At 37.3% G+C, this 19,948-nt stretch overlaps 1 long non-coding RNA gene across 1 annotated transcript; it reads right to left on the bottom strand.

Annotated features, from left to right (window-relative positions):
* Nucleotides 1-7,413: 7,413 nt before the first annotated feature.
* Nucleotides 7,414-19,457, bottom strand: LOC116100032. Its single transcript, XR_004122413.1, has 2 exons — nucleotides 9,997-19,457; nucleotides 7,414-9,064 (listed from the first exon to the last, which is right to left on the bottom strand). It is a non-coding gene; the product is annotated as an uncharacterized LOC116100032 (long non-coding RNA).
* Between the last annotated feature and the right edge of the window lie 491 nt (nucleotides 19,458-19,948).

Raw genomic sequence — 19,948 nt, 5'->3', positions numbered from 1 at the left:
TGTTCCTGACCATTGCACTATCATATTCAGAGCAACATCCCATTGCTTCTCTACATACCTGTCATCGCTTTAGATATCCACTGGCATTTCTCCAAGGATGCTGAGGTGAGACACTCTAAGCCATGATCGTTGCCTTATCTCAATATACAAACTTGGAACTATGATCAAGCAATTTCTATTCAAATCACAGTGAATATAGCAAAGCACATTGTGAGAGGTTTCCAGAACCTTCTAAAATTCTCTGTTGAAAACGTAAAGTCCAAATGTCTCAAATTCTTAGAATAAAAATATGGAGAATACTATCCTGAAGTTCCTAAGAGACTGAAAAAGATTGGTGTCTAGTAAGAAATTAGATTAAACACCACATCACTGACATAGCTTAGCAGCAGAGCAAAGATTAACTTAATGTAAAACATGTACTTTTCTCATGGCTATAGTTTTTGATGAGAAAAACCTCTCAGTAGATTAAGTTCTCTCTCCATGGAGAAGAGCACCTCTGCTCTTGCTGCATCTGCCTTAAGTATAAGAATAACTTCAGAACTGTATTTTACAGGGGAAACATGCCTCCTTGCTGATCTAGCTCACCTTTTCTCTGGCTCATACAATGCTGGTTCCAATCACTATTTTACTAGCTAACCTTGTCTGCATTTTCCCAGTTTAATAATTGGCTGAAATATTAAGGTTAGACAGTCTTGAAACTTTTACATTTTCTGTTAGAAAGTATATGGTTTTTATTCGACTATATTTAGAAAATGTTATGATTTCAGGATTCTAAATTAGTGTTAACCATCTGCCTCCTAGCTCAGTTTTTCTTGAGTCAAGAGCCACCAGAAATATGTCATTTGCGTGCACATATCCAACTCTACTCCCTTAGTAACTTTGGAAGGTCTTTTGGACAGGTTGAAGCTGATTTGCACCAACGCCAAATTTACTTTAGCTTTTATTTCTCCTCCTGAGGCTTTGGAAGCATTAAGAATTTCAGCTTTGCTTAAGGTTAGCGGGTCATAAATAAACCAAAGCAATTTCTTTGCTTTGAGCAAGAGGGTCAGAGACTACATGAAATATCACTTTTAAGCAAAGCAAACTTTAACATGAATTGACAGAAGAGCATGAAAAAGAAGCACAGTGCGCCTCAGTAAAAGGCCACAGGGATTCAGGATGCTAGGGTTGTCTGTTTTAGAAATAGACTGTATATCTTGTTTGATGACCTGTATTTAATTTAAGTGACTGCCTCTGCCAGTCCTTCCAGAGGGCAAGTGTGTGAAATAGAGCATCTCACTGTCACTCTGCAGCCTTCTCCTCTGCCAGATGCCTTGACCTGAATTGGGATGTGGGCATTGATCTGACAAATGAGAGGGAAGGAGATGGGGCTACCACGCACATTTCATCCTTCCTTCTAGTCAGCTGGAAATTGTCTTAGGGGTCTGGGGCAGGAACACACTCATAAGCACACTTATAAATTAGTTTTCACTTCTGCCATGAATATAACTCTTTTCAAAATGTAAGAAGTAAGAAATGTCACACTTGGAATAGGAAACATTACTGCTTCCTCCCATTCCAAAGCAAGCGCATCCCCTCTGTGAAATACAATGAAGAAGATTCCAGAATGACTGGAATTGGCGGTCTCAAGACCCCTTTTGAACATCCATGTCTGTTTCTGTTGGGGTGTCATTCCTCTGTTCAAGAAATTTCATGAAATGTCTCAGCACTAGCTATTTTCCCTTCCCAGTCAGACAGATTAGAGCTCAAGTTACCAGTGCTCACTCTGAGGTATTATTATAATAATCACAGGGTCCTCTGCCCACCTCAGTAGGAAAGGCAAAAGCACCAAAGAAGTCAAAATTGAGTAAGTATGATAAACAGCTCAGCGACCTTGGGCATTGGTCTCCACTGAAGGGAAACAGGACAGTCACATCAAAGCTTGACTGAAAGACAGTCATCACTTTAGAGATGAAGGCCCATATGAACGACATTTCTCTCTACAGCATTCACCCCATAAAATGTCTTATCATTTTGCGTTGTGAAAGCAAAATGTCCTACTAGTCTATCTAATAAAGTTGCCTGTGATTGAAACAAACAAACAAACAAAACTGGATTGATTTTTAATATACACATCAGCTACATTTACATATAAGAAACCCACACAGTTTAGTGTAATACACATACATTGTAAACATTTTACACTGTCCATTTAAAAACTGTATACAAACTGAAATGTTTACAGTAATAAAAAAAGATTAAAAATGAACCAGTGTAACCCCAACATGAACTTCACCTTTATTTGCAGATGTTTTAAATATAAAGGGACCTTTTATTTTTACTATGACATCTATTTGGGGTGCAGGGCACAGGCATGCTCGGCCTTTCATACCACGGTCAGAAGTTGGTTCTCTCCTTCTACCGTGCAACAATGGTGATCTACCTCAAACTGATAGGCTGGGCAGCCAGAGCCGTTAGTGGCACAGTCATCTCAGATCTATACTTTTACATTTCTTTAGCCTTTTAAGATGTAAAGCCAGGCTGGCCTCAAATTCTTGATCTCCTTGTCTTAGCTTCTCAAATGGTGGGACTATTTATCACAAGCGTGTACCATCATGTTTGAGTATTGGACATCCCTTTCTCTAACACCGAACAAATATTATTTTGCTTGCATCTCTCGCTGTGGAAAAACTGTTTGTTATCATATGCTGCATTTGTAAACATGGCGGTAGTCAAAGTCTACATATCATCTCTGCTTGGGAAGTTTTCTGTGCAGTACTTTAAATGGAGCACCTTCAATGCGATATGACAAAATGAACACAAGAAGAGTACTAGAACTCAGACAAAGGCTTGAGGCTGGCCACACAGCTTGGTTATATAACCTCTGCCTGGATAAAATCTGCATAATAAAACTGTTCTCATTTAGACCACCCGGTCTCTGTAAAAACTCCATGTAATAGATACTCTATAAAGTATAGCATTCCTTCCAATAATTTAAAGGCCAAATTAAGTCCAGGTCTCCCTAGTACTTAATGCTTTTCCCATTAAAAGAAAAGCTGTCTTTTAAATTCAGAATTGAAATTCTCATATATACACGCACACACGTCCATACACAATGTTCTTACAAGTATATGCAACAAATATTTACTTTCGACTGCATGTTGTCAATGCCAGAAAGCCAGGGTGCTCTGCTGCACCCCTAGCAAGCTAGAGTACTGTGTAGCAGTGGTGTGCTTACCTGGCTGGTAGGTGGTGGTGACTGACAGGCAGGAAGAGTTCTTTCTAGACAGGTACTTCTGAAGACGATTGATGGCTATGTAAAAGTAACAATTAACCTTAAGCTCTTCTAAAGTTAGGAGCCCTTGATTAATCTGACATATCTGTCTTTACCCTCAGCACCAAGGCAGTGTGAGGATGGTGATGATCCCTGATCATCTGTCAAAATGGTTGCTTGTCCTTGGGCATCCATCCTAAATGGCTCCAGTTTAAATCATTATATCACACAGATGTACACAAATGTGCTTTAGAAACTTATCCAGGCACCATTAAAAAATGGTATCCACTAGAAAACTCAGTTCTCTCTCTGTGTATCTTTCTTCCACCCTCGCCCTCCCTCCCTTTGTAGTTTGCTGTGTATGTGTTGTATATATTTCCTGAAATTTATAATTCTCCCTAGGACAAGAATAGGGGGAAATAGAAAGAAAAAGCAGAACTTACTTTATTTCCCCAAACTCAAGAACTATTTTAAATAAATCAGGCTGTTATAGCCAAAGTATTTTTAATTTTTAAGTAATTATTACATAAATTTTCCCCTTCTCTTTCTTTTTCTCCCTCCAAACTCTCCCGTGTAGGTTGCATGTGTCATTTAGAATTGTTAACTAATTGGTGTGATCTTTTCTGGGGAAAACTGTTTTTTCTACTCTTGGAATTCCTTAGTTGCTTACATTATATTTCTTTGACTCGTTAATGATAGTGTTAAATTATGGAGGTTTTTTTGTTTGTTTGTTTTGGTTTTTTGTTTGTTTTGGTTTGGTTTGGTTTGGTTTTTCATTTCGAGACAGGGTTTCTCTGTGTAGCTCTGTGGCTGTCCTGGAACGCACTCTGTAGACCAGGCTGGCCTCGAACTCAGAAATCCACCTGCCTCTGCCTCCCAAGTACTGGGATTAAAGGCATGTGCCACCATAAATCACAATAATGTGAAACTTAGAATAAACACTGAAATAAACCATTGAACTATAATTAAAGCAAGGAAAAACATGAAAAACTTAGAGTCCTGTCATGTCTCCAGATGGCGGCATTGCCATGGTGGACAGTGTTTATTTCTTTATAAAAGAAATGTCCCTCAGTCCCCCAGGAACTAAACCACCAACTAAAGAGTATACAGGGGGGAACCCATGATTCCAGCTGCATAGGTATCAGAGGATGGCCTTGTTGGGCATCACTGGGAGGGGAGCCCCTTTTTGAAATGGAGGCGCCATGACTCAGGATAGGGGAATGCTAGGGTGGTGAGGCAGGAGTAGGTAGGCCGGTAGGGGAGCACTCTCATAGAGGCAGGGAGGGGGAGGGGATAGGAGGAGTTTTGGAAGGAAAACTGGGAAGGGTGATAACATTTGAAATGTCAATAACTAAAATAACCAATAAAAATGGAAAAACACAAAATAAAATAAATGTCCTTCCCTTGATCCAAGACTGTGTAATAACTGTTGACTGTGTAATAACAGTTGACTGACTGTAATAACAGTTGACTGAGTAATAATAATTGACTCATCTCTTGCCTAGGAAAGGACAGATATGTTAACATAGATTCAAAGTAATTTTAACAACATGAATTAATCTTTGAAAATTTAAAACCATACATATATTGGAATAAATCAGCCTTTTCTGGAAAAAAAATCAGAATCTTTGAAAAGAAGCAAACCTTTTATCTATGCAAATTGTCAGTTTTTTTCCAGTGAAAGAGATCTAGTAATACACAGTCACAAAAGGCTGAACACAAAATGCCATTCTAGGCTCTTAAGATCTTGGTTCACTTGAAACAACACATTTCATTTTTTCTGTCTGGAATGTTATATTATAAAATGAGTTGAATTTTTAGGTTTTAAGAATACAATTAAACATCTTTCAAAATTTCTGTCTTACATTCAAAATTTAGTCTCTGACTTAGTCTCTTAAGCTCTCTATTTTTTGAACTGCATTCCCCACTTATTATGTCATTCAAATACTCTACTGTTTTCATGTTTTTATAAGATAGTGTAGATGTATTTCTGGCTTCATAAATTGTCCAGGCATCTGTTCTCTCAACCAACAGGGAACCAAATGTTTTATACATTACTCTGTGTGAACAATGCATATAACATAATTTATCTTCTGTGGGATTTAAGTGAGCCTTAAGTTTTTTTGTAAAAAAAAAAAAAAAAAAAAAAAAAAAAAAAAAAAAAACAAAAAAACAAACAAAAAAAAAAACCAAAGTTTGAATGACTAAGATTGTGGAAGAGAGTTTAGCAGCAACAAAAAATACATTTCAAAGTAAAATCTGTGGGAATTTAAAAAATTATGGTACTTAAATTAGAAGCCATGTTATCTTTCCAGGTAACTATTCTGCATGGTATAGAAGAACTTGAAACACTTGAAGTACAACCCACCTCTCTATAAAATTTTGATGTGGCATGGAACACATTAAATGATCAATGTGAAAATTTGTGAATCTTTTTCTTTGAGTTTTGGTATATATTACACAAGTTGGAAGTTGTTTCACTGCCTTGATAAAAATTGCTATGTTAAGAATGAATAATTTAAGCAGACAATGGTGTGCACTGACCTTCAATCATGGAGCCAGCAGGACAGTTGTCTTTATCTTCATACATCAATGAGGTCAAGAAAGAATTTTCAGCAAACATTAAAACTCAGTGTCATCAATATCATGTTCCTCTGAAAGACCCATGACATTAAATATGTTGGTTCAAGTTGTATACCAAATATATCACCACTGTATGTATTACTCCAAGTATGGAGGCATTGATCGTTGACTCTGATAACGGGTCTCTTGTCTAATGATTCTATATTTTGATAGCTCCTATTTCTTAGTTTCTTAAATAAAGGATACTTCTAGAGGGCTCCACTATTATACACTTTAAAATAGTACGCCGTAACAAAGTTATTTAATAAATAACTTACAGTACTTTCTGCTCCTAAATCTATCAACAGGTCATCAAAGTCCTTAAACAATGGGATCTTGTGAGTGCTGGAATGACTGGAGTAATAAATTGGAGAAAGAAAAACACTTCATCTAGATGTTATTCTGTTTCTATCAAGGTGAAAACACTCTTTTTAAAAGATCTGCTGCCGGGCAGTGTTGGCGCACATATTTAATCCCAGCACTTGGGAGGCAGAGGCAGGTGAATTTCTGAGTTCGAGGCCAGCCTGGTCTACAGAGTGAGCTCCAGGACAGCCAGGGCTACACAGAGAAACCCTGTCACAAAACAAAAACAAAAACAAAAACAAAAACAAAAACAAAAAAAATCTGCTATAGTCTTGACCATTGAGCAATGCCCTTATATTTTGTGACTTTGTATCTTTCAAAAACTACTTAAAAATTATACTCGAATGTGTCTCCATAGAAGAAGAGAAATGAGACTGTTTCTCCACAATAAGAGCTGTCCACATCTTCTCTGTTGGTGCTTTCCTCTTAATTTACATATTTTCAGAAAATCAATGAGCTTAAGTTTTCAAAAGCTATTTGCCATAAATGAGAACTTATCAAGGACAGGAGTGAACAACTTTTTCTATTTCTAGCATAGAGCAGAAAGTTATGGTTGACATTATGCTGTGTCTAATTCTAATATAATATCCTGTAACCATAGTTAGTCCTGATAGGGAATACTTTAAGACAAAACAAGATGTCACTGTATACTACTTTTCAAAGGAATTCTGAATTAAATTTGTAAGAAATCTATATCCTGTATCACTCATAAATGATTACCAGAGATCAATGCAGAGAAAAACTGACCCAAACTTGTTTATATAACTGCTTTCAACAATTCATTGACAATTAATAATATAAAAGCTTTTTGCTTCACTTTTTAAAGAACAAAAGCTATATCAATTCAATAATTTTTGTTCAAATCAGGTTAGGCACTAAAAAGAAATTCCCTCTACAAATGCAAGCAAACACGCTACTCTTCCTACTTTCTTGTCTTAAAAACTCACCAAAGAGCATACATGGTGGGACTCAGGGTTCCAGCGGTATATGTAGCAGAGGACGGCCTAGTCGGTCATCAATGGGAGGAGAGGCCTTTGGTCCTGTGAAGGTTCTATGCCCCAGTGTAGGGGAATGCCAGGGCCAGGAAGTGGGAGAGGGTAGGTTGGTGAGCAGGGGGAGCGGGGAGGGAACAGGTTTTGTTTTTTATTTTTATTTTTGATATTTTTTCATAGGGGTAACCAGAAGAGGAGATATCATTTGAAATATAAATAAAGAAAATATCTAATTAAACAAACCCTCAACTTTACCACTGCCTGGAGGCTGCTAAGCAGCTGCAACATTCCAACCATGCGAGTGAAGCACACAACTGCAGAGAAAGTTAAATTTCTTCTGGAATAGGGGGCCATGCATACAATGATTTTTAAAAAATTAAGCTTAGTTATAAAATTCAAACATGTGCATTGTAAACAAATCCACAAATGTGAAGTACTTATAGAGAAAATGGTTATTACTGTACAAATAAGCAGAACAAATATCACCCAGAGGATAAAGAGAAACATTCCTTTAAAAATTGCACTTATTCTATAGTTTAATTGGCATTGAATCAAGAATGTTGAATAATTTGGCACAAGCTTAAGATAGTGATGAGATCTGAGGCTCAGTGTGTGTTGACTCCATCCTCCCTTTTATCCTCTAAAACTGTATTTACTTCCATTCCTAACACTATTTCATATGTCCATATTAGAGAACATATTTTTTCCAAAATTGCACAAGAAATCTATGTAAATTACATGTGATATGTGCACCTGGAGACTTAAAAATCTTTTGATATTTCCAGGTGACATTTAAAATGAAAGAAGAATATATTAGTGGAGTAAGTGGGGGTGGGGCCCAGACTTTAGCTTCAATGTTACATATTTCTCTCTGAAATGCTTTTCTAAAAATGAAAGGGTTGTTTAAGACCCTTATCCAAGCCTGGCCTTATTTGGTGTGAGTCTCTCATGGTGTTGTGAAATTCTTGGGGTCATAGACTATTCTTTTCCCAGGGGGCTTTAAGATGTAATATAAGTTTTAGAACAGAGTGGGTGTTCAATATACAATTGTTGCTTCCATCCTTGATTCCCCAGTATGCATCAATATCATCTGAATGTTCAGCCAGACATAGTCTTTTTAGTTTCTGTTCTTTATACCACATGACTATATATGAAGGCTGTTGAATATCTAATCTCACTGTTAGGGTCCCACCTATCCTGGATGAACTGCGCTGGTGCGTTGTGCCTGGATTGCACTGAGGTCCACGTCTTGTTAGTCATTCTCAGAAGTTTAGGCATGGAGAAGTTGAACCAAAGAGTCAAAGCACTTGAGACACAGTGTTCCATTAAAATAAGCATTTTACTCTCCTGTGTGAATGGACCATACATTTTCATCAAACAATATGAGCCAAGTATCGTTAAAAAAACTTCATACATTTTTATGTATGATTTTATTTGCTCTTACAGTAATTTTTGACAAAATGTATACTTTTTTTTAAAAAATGATACTTTCATTTCTGAAATATTTCTTAGTATTTTTGTTGAGCAAGATGAAGGTATGGATAAAGGTATTATAATTTGTTGCCCAAGAAAAATGTATCCAAGGATTGTTGCAATTTTTATTTACTTAAAGGTAAAGTGATATCCAATAAGAAAATTCTAAAGTGACCAGCTGAAGAGAATCCTGAATTCCTTTCCAAATAAGCCACATGTGCGTCCTCTAGTTCTGTTTGATGTTGGCTGTTTGCTTCTTATATATCCTCATACAGCCTACTGCAGGCTGAGTTGGATTTCATATATCACCCTTCTGGCCTGGAATAGATGATGTTTCTGCCTTCTACCTCTGCTCTCTGCCCTATATTGGAAGCAAACAAACTTCATTACTTCTTAAAATGTATCCTTGTAGTGAGTATCACCTTACCCTGTCCTGTTCTTTGGCAATATGTTACTGTCTCATTGAGTGAAGACTGATAATTATCCTTTCTTGTCTCCAACTCTTCAGAATTTCTTGTAGGCTAGTGCCTGGGGCAAGCCTTTAGCTATTCCTGCTCTGTTCACATTAATGGCTTTCAACAATATTTCCTATTACACAGGTAAAAATCCATGTAAACCAAGCTGATTACCTGCTTTATTTAACAAATTGCATCATTGACTAATTGTAGATCCTTCTCTTTATGGCCATTCCCAACACATGTATGCATAGTACCAGTTTATCCAAAAGACAGTCACATTAACATAAACATTGATATTAATTTAAAGTGAAAATTTTATTCCACAGGCAAATTAAAGCAACCCAAATGCCTCCTTACCAAAAGTTAAAATACTGTGGATTCCAGCATTCTCCAAAAATGTTCATACAATCTCAATTTTTTAAAAAGTATTTCACTTGATATTTTCCCCAAAAGATACCAATAGAAAGGGCATTGGAAATAAAAACAAAATAAAGTAAAATAAAATAGACTATTTTATCCTAGAATCTATATTTCCATTCTTTTACTTGTACTAAATTCAGTTCCTACCAATGTCTAAAAATTAATGAGCAGGTCTAGGGAGATGGCTCAGGAGGTAAGTATGTTTGCTGAAATCAAGGAGACGTGAACTGAATTCCCAGCACTCTCGTCAATGTTGAGCATGATCATGTATGCCTGTAACCCTGAGTTGGGGCAAAGACAGGTAAGTTCCAGGAGTATATGGCCAACCAACCTCCACAAAACGGTATATTTCAGGTTTGATGAGACACCCTGTTTCAAAAAAATAAGTAAAAAATTCATGAAAGATGACACTTACTATCTTCTTCTGGCCTCTTCATATGCATTTGCAGATGACCCCTCCCGCTACCAACACGACATAAGTATTTCTGTCACTCTGTCTCCTCTTTCGTCTTTCCACAAGCATCTTTTTCTGAGGCACCAATTTACACTGGAACTTGTGCTCCTCATATCTTCTTAAAATTACACTTGTTAATGCTACATTGCATTTCTGCTTTTTTGTCAAAGGAAGAAATTTAGAACAACAAACCAAATTAGTCACCTGAAAAAATGAGGATTCTCCAACATTGCTTCAAACTCATTGACTGACCTGTTCAATCCAATTCATTTCTCCCTACACCTTATATTTAACTAAGAGAAATCATGATGAAATTCAGAGGCATTGTCACTCTGGAGAAAGAGTTTTGAAAATATACTATGTGCCAGTCTACTCTTACCCTTTATTTTCTGGTTAAAAATGAAACAAAACAAAAAAAAACCCCACCATCCCAGCAATAAAAATTTAAAAATGTTTCTGTTTTATTTTGTGAAGTAAGAAAATGTTTACTAAATGGAAGTTTATTAAGCTGAAATCTCATTTGTTAATAATTTTATGTTATTAACTCTGTGTGGCATTGTAGAAATTATGACAAAAGGCACTTCAAGATGAATTATTAAACTTTAGAAAATAATCCAGATTTTGGTATCCATGAAAAGCACACTTTATTCTGCAGCATTCCAAATGAACAAAACTATGAGGCATCTTTTACATTATCCTAATTATCCCATGTTATGATGGAAACATTTGGTGGCATTCCATTATCTTTACTCTGATGTTAGATACTTTATATCAGAGAGCTAAAAGTGTCCCTTGTAGAGGCAGGGGTATCAACTATAAGCTCGCATTCCAGTTATGGGAAATAACCAGAGGCATATGGAAAAAAGAATGACAAGGATCTCAATTTTCCTCAGCCCTTAGACATAATTTTTACTTTAGTGCACACAGCATTATTTTGAAAGCACATATTTTCTAAGCCTTTATAGTTACTAAAGATATGCTATTGAAATGGACAGTAAAATTTTAAAATTAGAGGTATATTAATTATTATAAATTTGGAATACTTTAGGAGAAATAATGGAATTAAGATACATGCAACATACTGGAAATTAAAAACATCTGTCCCCTAAAATTCAGTACATTCACACTCTTGTAAACAGCATATGTTTTCAAACATGACTTTCTTCTTTAGTACAGATGCATGTGTCTACTGCATGGTGGGGGCCTGAGAGAAAAAACACATGTATTCGAAGTCTCTTAGTGGTTGAAGCTGCAAAAGCAGGAGCCTTTACTGTTAGTCCAAGTGTGACAGAATGCTTCTATTTGAAGTAAACTATGACTGAGTTCAGCGCAATGATGTTCCCAGAACTTATTTTCATGCTTTTGTACATGGGATACAGTATATGTCCTCAGACCTCAGTCTTTCATTTTTATAGTTTTAAGGATGCTGCAGAGAGCTATATAAAAACCACTGTTCTGGAAGAGATGTTCGGCAGGAGTAAAGATAAAGTTGGAGGAGGTAGTGGGGTTACGTTCTGGCTTTGCAATTTGCTTTGGGATGCCCCACATATCATGAACAGAGAGAATTGCCACCAAACCTTAAAAGGACACAGGAAAGCTTCAGGAACAGGGAGATCAAGACAGGAACACACTCTACTTATATACAGAAGTAAGCATGAAACCTCCTATTACTAATTTAATCAGCAGGCCAAGTCCATAGATGAAGCATTTGCTGCCTTTCTTCAATAGGAAGTTTTCTTTACCTAAATGTTTCTTAGTGGAAAGACAGAAAGGAGTGCCGGGGGGAGGGAAGACATTGGAAGGAAAGAAGAAAAGAAAAAGAGAGGGAGAAATTAAATAGAAGCTTTCAAACCTGACAAGGTGCCAGACACTAGCAAGGTGTTGGCAACAGATGAGATAGTTCCTCTGGACCTGGAAAAACTCAGGGCCTCAAAAGGAACCAGACTCAGTGGGTTTGCCTGTAACCCTAGCCTTAGGGAGGCAAGGAATGAAGGATCTGGTATTGGACTGAAGGCTTACCTGGGCTATGCAGTAAGAATCTGTCTCATGATTGCCCCCAGATTGAAAAGAAGCAAAGCATCAGGGCACAGACGCGTTGAATAAAGAGCCAAGTTGAACATGGCTCCTTCCTGGAACTTAGAGCTCCAGCTCAGTAGAGAGGATGCCAGTTCTGATGCATTAAGATCTGCTTGTGCTAAGGAATGGTCCTTTTTTTTCTGCTACAGAGAGTTGATGCCTAACTAAGCTGAGCTTGCATTTTTCCTGTGTTGGCAGTCATAGAGTTGACTGGAGTAATAGATCTATAGATATAGGCATAAATATAAATATAGTTGAATATATATACATATATACAAATATAGATATAGTTGAATATATATGCATGTATATTTCAATAGCAGCTCTATTGTAAGATTACAGGAAACCAAAACAACATTGAGTATTATTTTCCTCTGTAAGACTCAAAGTTATACAAGGGTTTGATTTAATTTGAGAATCTAAACACATGAGGGGTAGATACTTAACAAAACCTTTTTAGGTTAGATTGATAGGCACCTTATTCAATGTAGACTTTCAGCTAAATATGGGTAGAAATTTTGATTATTTACCATTTGTTAAGAATAGAAACATATACATTCAATCAGGAAATCTTGAGTAGCTCCAAATGAATAATTATAAGCTAGTGACAAAATGTGGAAGTTTAGTGAAGGGAGCTCTAGTTGAGTTTGCATTTACCATCAAAATAAATGAGTACTTAGATTTTCAGTCTTAGCATCAAGTCTAGTTTAATTCTGTTTTTGTTTGTTTGCTTCATGAAAGAAGAAATCCAGATGTAGACAAGGCAAGTAACTTGCATAAAATTCCACAAGAATGGAGCAGGAGTGAGAGATGACTGCATAATCAAGACTCATTGAATTGATGGTCTTGGTGAAATTCACCTAGTTAGGCTGGTTGGTGTTTTACCAGTTCCATTGCACATTCAGTCTTCTTACATGTTTATTTCTGTTAGTTCAGCTCAGAGGTAACAGGTAGAGTTTTGTGTTTCTTGTGACAGAATGTATTTCTTCCTCACCTCTAATGGCATTTCTCTTTTGCTTCACAAATGCACTTAAAAATCTGAAACTTCAGAGTTGCTTTAGATCAATGTCATCCCAGCATTGCCCCATGGAATGCTAGCATCTCTAGCCCCAGTCTCCCTTGCTTCGCCCAGAGAGCCATAGGCAAATGCATTTGATCTCAAACTGTCACAAAATATCAATGTCTACTTTGTGTCTTTTATTCTGAAGAGCAGGTTTGTTTAATGGATTATTTCTAGGACAGAGAATTATGTGTTCATACTTAAAAATAAAAGTGTTTTCTGGTTCTTAAACCCCTGAATATACTTTTCTCCTTCCCACTTCCTCCTCCTCTTCCTATTCTTTAATTGAAACCATTTCATTTTTTTTATATCTATAAGGCAAAAGGTTAAATCAAGAGTTGAATAGAGAAGTAAATTTTACTTGCAGAAATACACATTGAACCTTAAAATGCTTTCTAAAGTATATCTTTCATTATTCAATTGATGCCCTGAACTAATGGGAAAATATTCCACTTCTACAGGACCATGTAGTGGTCCATAAGACATGTTTCTAATATCAACTTAGACTTAGGTATTATATTGACTGCTTTACTGGATTAAATTTTATTTTGTGACTGGGTTCATGCCCAAGCCTTTAACCCAGCAACATTCACATCAGTGGATTATCAAAACACAAAACCCTCTGCAAGGCTGTAAACAGAACAATAGGAATGAGAAGTATGAAGCACGTGTAAAGCAAATTTTCAGTGGCTCCATCTGGCCAGGCCCAAAGCTCATTCTAGAGTCTGAATTGCTCAGTCTGTGTCTGTCTCATCAGCCATGGATACCCCGTGTGCCTCCTGCAGCCGGAGGATGCATTTCCAGCAGGATCAGTGAACATAGAGGGCTGCATTTTTATGTCTGACGTTCTGATAAGATGACAAATTAATTTCTAGGCCATAAGTAAATTTGCCTTAAAGTCAGGAAGGGCATTATTAGTTTTTTAACATCTAATTCTTTGCAAATAGTTTCTACACATTACTACATGAACTAAAATGAAGGAGTCAGATAGAATGTGTAACTTTTTCATTTGAAATGAGTACTAGTCCAAGTTAATTACTTTCCATTCCCCACGAAGCGGAGCAGTTTCCTGATAGCAAGAGGGACTCAAGCTGCCTGTCTTGCTTATTGATCAGCCGAGGACCTAGCTGGGGTAGCAACTACCACCTTACACTCAGGGCAGAGCCTAGAGCACAGGGTAAGTGGAACCCCAGAAGCTGAGGAAGGCTGGGTATGCTGACTTAGGGTCACCCCAGAGACTCAGATCTCTGGTGACAGCTTTCAGGCAACACAGGAGGACCCAGGCACACAATCTGCCTGAGGCTGAACTTTGTCTTGGCTATGCATTCTTCTTCAGGAGGGCTAGCCCATAAATCAGAGGCCTAAGTCTGTCTAAGTCAGACTATGGGAGGCCTAGGCAATTGCCTGCACTGGGCCTCTGTGCCAGGTGATTAGGGGCCTTGCAGGGAGGTGGTCAAAGCCTGAATTATATAACAGCCATTAATTAGGCCAGCCAAAACTTGAAGTAGGGAAATAATGAATGGAATTAATTTATAATGTATAGCAGGCAGTCTGCCCAATCGTTCTGGCCTAGGATCATAATTAAAAGCCTATATAGGCTAACTCCATGCAGATTTCTTTTCCATCTTTCTGTAACACTTATCGAACCTAAATGCAGTATATGTTTTCTTCTTTCATGAAATCTTCTAGGTGTATTATGCTCACTATTACACAAGAATTGAATGATGTGCAGGCATGGCCTCTGATCTAAAAACTTCCAGGGCAGTAGTTTCCTCTTTTGGAAGCCTTGTGGTAATATAGAAAGTCTGGTCACCTCGCAGGGGGATGCTAAGTGAGTTGAGATGTTTCTCTTTTTAGGTGTCGTTATTCTTTATTGAAAACAGAAAATGTGGTGAATGTAGAAATTAATAAGAAATAATCTTAATAAATATATACACTAGAGCATAAATTTTATATTCATCTCTTGTCTTCTTGCTTAGGGTATGTATGAAAATATACCCAAGAGATCTAGGTGGTCCAGCTCTGCAAGACATTTGCTCCCAGGCAGTTCCTTTTGAAGAGGTAGGGTATGATCACACTGCTCAAACAGGTCATAATATAGTATCCATGGTGGGAAATCATTGTTATTTCAATGAATCAGCATTTAAAATAATTCTAATTGAGTAAAAATTTTCAACCTGTGGTAATGGAATGATCTTTCAGATTATGTGTGGATGCTACCTTATGCAGTTGACATTTTATACAATGAGACTATAAACTGTCTCATTATTCATCTGTGTGTACTCTCTAAGTAGAACTTTGCACAGCTCCTTTTTTATACTGAATCCTGTGTGGAAGTCTTTGTGTTTGCTGTGGTGGTTATTAATCACACAGATAGGAAGACAGTGGCAAGCTCTTTTCTCTCTCTGTCACCATCACATATACCTTCACTGTGATAGTATTGTGATAAATCTCTTGCACTGAATCCCTGGACAACCTCTCAGTAGCTCCTACCCCTCTGTTTGGTAGGCTATCTTCTCAAATCAAAGTCCATGGATGACATGAACTCTCTATATTTGTTAGTTATTGTTGATTTTTTCCCTCTTGCCTCTGTCTTCTCTGCTTTGTTTGCAAGATGTCCTTGCCATTAGCAGAGCATGCCAGGCAGAGAGCACCCTTAGTCCCTTGGCACATGCCATCTTTGGTTTAGAATCCTGGACCGGCTTTTCTTCCTTCCTTCATGCCTCTGATCCTGCATGACCCTTGGTGGCTTGGCCCACTGTTTCAAAAGAAATAGCAGTCCTACCCTTCTAACAATAAATTGACTCTATTCTACTGTGCTCAAGACCATACATTACCACAGGCCATTATATTAGATATTTTGATTATTAGTTATAATTATTAATAGAGTCATTGTCCATAAATTATGCAATCTTATATACAATATATCATATAAAATATATATAATATATGTATATATAAGATGAGCTATGCACAGATATGTGCAGAGATATGTCAAGCTTTCCCCCCTAAAATTTTGGTACACACCAACCACAAGCCAGTAAGAAAGGAGTAATACACATAGTCTGTCAAGCCACAAGGACTAAAGATTTCAAATAACAGTGTGGAGAAGAGAGTATGAAATGAAATGATAGTAGACTTAGTACAAAATACACAAGTTTTCAGTATGAACTTGGCACACAGAAGGAACTCACCCTGACACATTTATGGGAAGAACATTTAAGAAGATAGGGTAAACACTAAGACTTGGGTGTCATTGGGGCCATGAGTCTGTCTGTTGACTGGCTGTGTGTCCTGTGAGAAGGGAGCTTCTATCATAGTGGCAGTTTTACTTTGTGCTTCATTGTTGTATTTAAAGTCTGCGAAAGAAATTTCTATTCAAACACAGTAAAGTGCTTTAAACAAGCTAATCATTTTAATTTATCAGTGGGAAAGTAAACACACATCAGTTGATTAACTAGCTCCAAATAACCAGGCCCTGACAGCACACTTAAATAGAAGCACTCAATAAGTCTACATCTGCTGCCCATGTTGACCCATGGCTATCTGCTCTACTAGTAGCTCCAGGTCTCTCCGCAAGCAAGGATGCATGGTATACAGACTTACCAGGAGATGGAGACTTCTCTGGATCATGTATTTTTATCCTCAGTTTTAAATAGAATTGCAGAGAAGGTAACAGGTTTCTCAAGGTCAGGTTGAGAACTCTCTGAATCAAAGGCTGCTCTAATCACCACTGCGGAGACTCACATAAAAAAGAAATACACCCTATTCCTTTAATTTAGAACTATATAGCTTTGGATAACATCTTTTTCTCCATAACTCAGTTTCCTTAGCTGTAATATGGAAATATCTGACTAGGAACTCTAAATTTTCCCTAATTTTTTCTAATTATTATAAAGTTTGCTGCCATAGGTATTTCTGTAAATGCCGACTTCTTGAAGAAAAAGTTCTCAATGGTTGGTTTTTAATTTTGAGCAATTTAAGCAACTTTGATTCACTAAAGAGATGAATAGAAATCATCTACAATGAAGAATATAAGCAATCCAGGGAGAGCGAGCTCTTGAGAGAAGCAGGGGGGTTCCATATCTTATTAGGGAAACAGCACATATCCCTGCCTGAGATCCATATGTCTGGGCACAAAGAGAAGAGATGCAGGAGGGTGACTGAAGCTGCTAAGCCTGGACTTAAAATATGTACGAAAGGCTTTGATACCTAGGAAGAGAGTTTGAGCCCTACTCAAGGGGCAACAGAATATAGAGACAGCTTCTACAGTCACCTGAGCCAAGCATAGTTTTCTAAAGCTACATGACAGTTTGTGGCAGGAATTAATCAGTTTCTCATTCTATAATTCTTTCTTTGACAGGAATTTTTGCAAGGCAAGGTGGACAAGGAGCCAATACAACTGTGAAAAGTTACTAGAGTAAATTTCAAAGATGTAAGGGCAGGTTGGAAAACTTTCCTGCCTCCCCTTTACTTCCTGCGCTCTACTGAAACACTGTAGCTTGTCCCTCATGTAGCTCATCTTAGAAAGCTAGATAAACACTGCAACTTACTGTCAAAATGACAGGACAGCAAAGGCAATGGGAAAGCTAAAGGGTTGGTTAGATTTTTAGAAAAGTGTAGTGTGTGATTTCATCAGTTACAGATGAGAACCGAAGGTTCCTCTAGTTCACCTTTTCCATGGTCTAGACATTAAAGAATGATAGAGATGAGACTGATGAGAGCTTCCTCTGAATGGATATGAACTTGCTCTTCCCCCAGAGAGAGCTCTCTCTGCTCTCTCCTCCTCCTTCTGCTCATTCTTATTTATACTCTGCAGCAGCCATCTGTGTGGAAATCGCACAAAGCTTCCTTTAGAGTGCATCTCCGATGGTCATTGGACAGCGTGGCACTCTTTGTTGACTCTCCTTTGGGGTGACCCATGCATGACCTTCACTTTGCATGGAGGGCAGTTGTTCTATACAATTTACATGACCAGTACCATGCTAACATATTTATGAGAGAACTCTTCATTACAAACAGTATAGTTTCCGTTAACCACCTGGAAAGCGCCTTAAAATTTTCCCTGAGGTATGCTTCTGAACATGAGTGTTTTTATTTGTGTGTTTTTCTGTTGTTGTTGTTGTTTAGTTTTGCCTTTGCTCTTATTCCGGAGTACCTAAATGTCCTTAGACTTCTGTATTTTGACCATCTATAAAGTTTTGGCTACTTCCAAATTTAACCTTTATAGTAATTCATACTAAATCAATCAAATTAGTAATCTATAAATGTATATAAATCAATCCAGCAAATCCAAACATGCTAATACATAACTGAAACAACAGTACTGCGAGGGTGAAGCTCAGGCAAGATGATCTTAACTTTGAGGGCGATCTCTGTGACATACTCTGTCCTCCAACATTCCAGAAAAATGTCCAATGCAAACTATGTTACCACTACAGGGACAAAGGCTAGACATAGCTATGCTGCAAATGCAATAAATTCTCAAATTAATTGTATATTATAGTGGTTATTTATAAAAAAAAAACAAAGAAATCACAAAATTACATATGTAAATATAGGACAAAATCTATTTTATAGTGACATATATGTACATGCTTAGCACTATTTTTATGCCTTAAGTAATGAGTTCCCTAGGAATGAATTGGCATGTCAATTACATGCTTGGCTTTCCTGCTCCTCAAATCCTTACAGCTCATGAAAGATGGCAGATACGGAATCCCCATTATCTCTTCCTGTTCTCCTCTTTCTCTCTTTAAGTCAACTGCATGCACTCCCTTTAAAGTTCCACTTTATGCAACTACCTCATAATTTTTTGAATGCATATCTGAAGTAACTTCAATTTTTTTTAATTAAAAATTTACTTTGGTCTTGAGTTGTGTTTTTATAAAGCAAAAATTTTAAAGTAAAAAGAAACATTAATATATAAAAGAGACATATGCTTCAAAGTCTTTAAAGCAAGTGGAATTTAGAGGAGTATTTTCACTCAAATGAAGGATCAAATAACTGGGCAGTGGCTGACTTTCTCAAGTTAATGTCTGAGAAACTACTTGCTCTGGAAAAAGAAATAAGCAAACTGAGAAAGCCACCATGAAATGACTTGACCCTTATTAGATAACCTTTTTTTTTTATTTAAAAGAGAAAATAATCAGACCAAACAGCTAACCTTCTTTGGAAATGAGATTTGCTAGTTCCATCCATTTGCCTAAGAATTTCATGAATTCATTGTTTTTAATAGCTGAGTTGTACTCCATTGTGTAAATGTACCACATTTTCTGTATCCATTCCTCTGTTGAAGGAAAATATCAACTTGAGTGAGGTAACCCAATCACAAAAGAACAAGCATTGTATACACTCACTGATAAGTGGATATTAGCCCAGAAGTTCGGAATACCCAAAATACAATTCACAGACCATATGAAGCTCAAGAAGTATGGATACTTCGGTCCTTCTTAGAAGGGGGATCAAAATACCCATGGGAGGAGATACAGAGACAAAGTGTGGAGCAGAACTGAAGGAAACGCCATCCGGTGACTGTCCCACCTGGTGATCCATCCCATATACAGTTAGCAAACCCAGACACTATAGATGCCAGCAAGTGCTTTCTGACAGGAGCCTAATATAGCTGTCTCCTGAGAGGCTCTATCAGTGCTTGACAAATACAGAAGTAGATGCTCAGAGCTATCCATTGGACTGAACACAGGATGTCCAATGAAGTAGTTAAGAAAGGACTGAAGGAACTGAAGGGTTTGCAGCCCCATAGGAGGAACAACAATA

This window comes from Mastomys coucha, unplaced genomic scaffold (genome assembly GCF_008632895.1).
Source record: "Mastomys coucha isolate ucsf_1 unplaced genomic scaffold, UCSF_Mcou_1 pScaffold1, whole genome shotgun sequence".
Taxonomy (NCBI): domain Eukaryota; kingdom Metazoa; phylum Chordata; class Mammalia; order Rodentia; family Muridae; genus Mastomys; species Mastomys coucha.
Note: the sequence above shows the minus strand (reverse complement) of the source record. Positions and strands in the feature narration are given on the sequence as shown.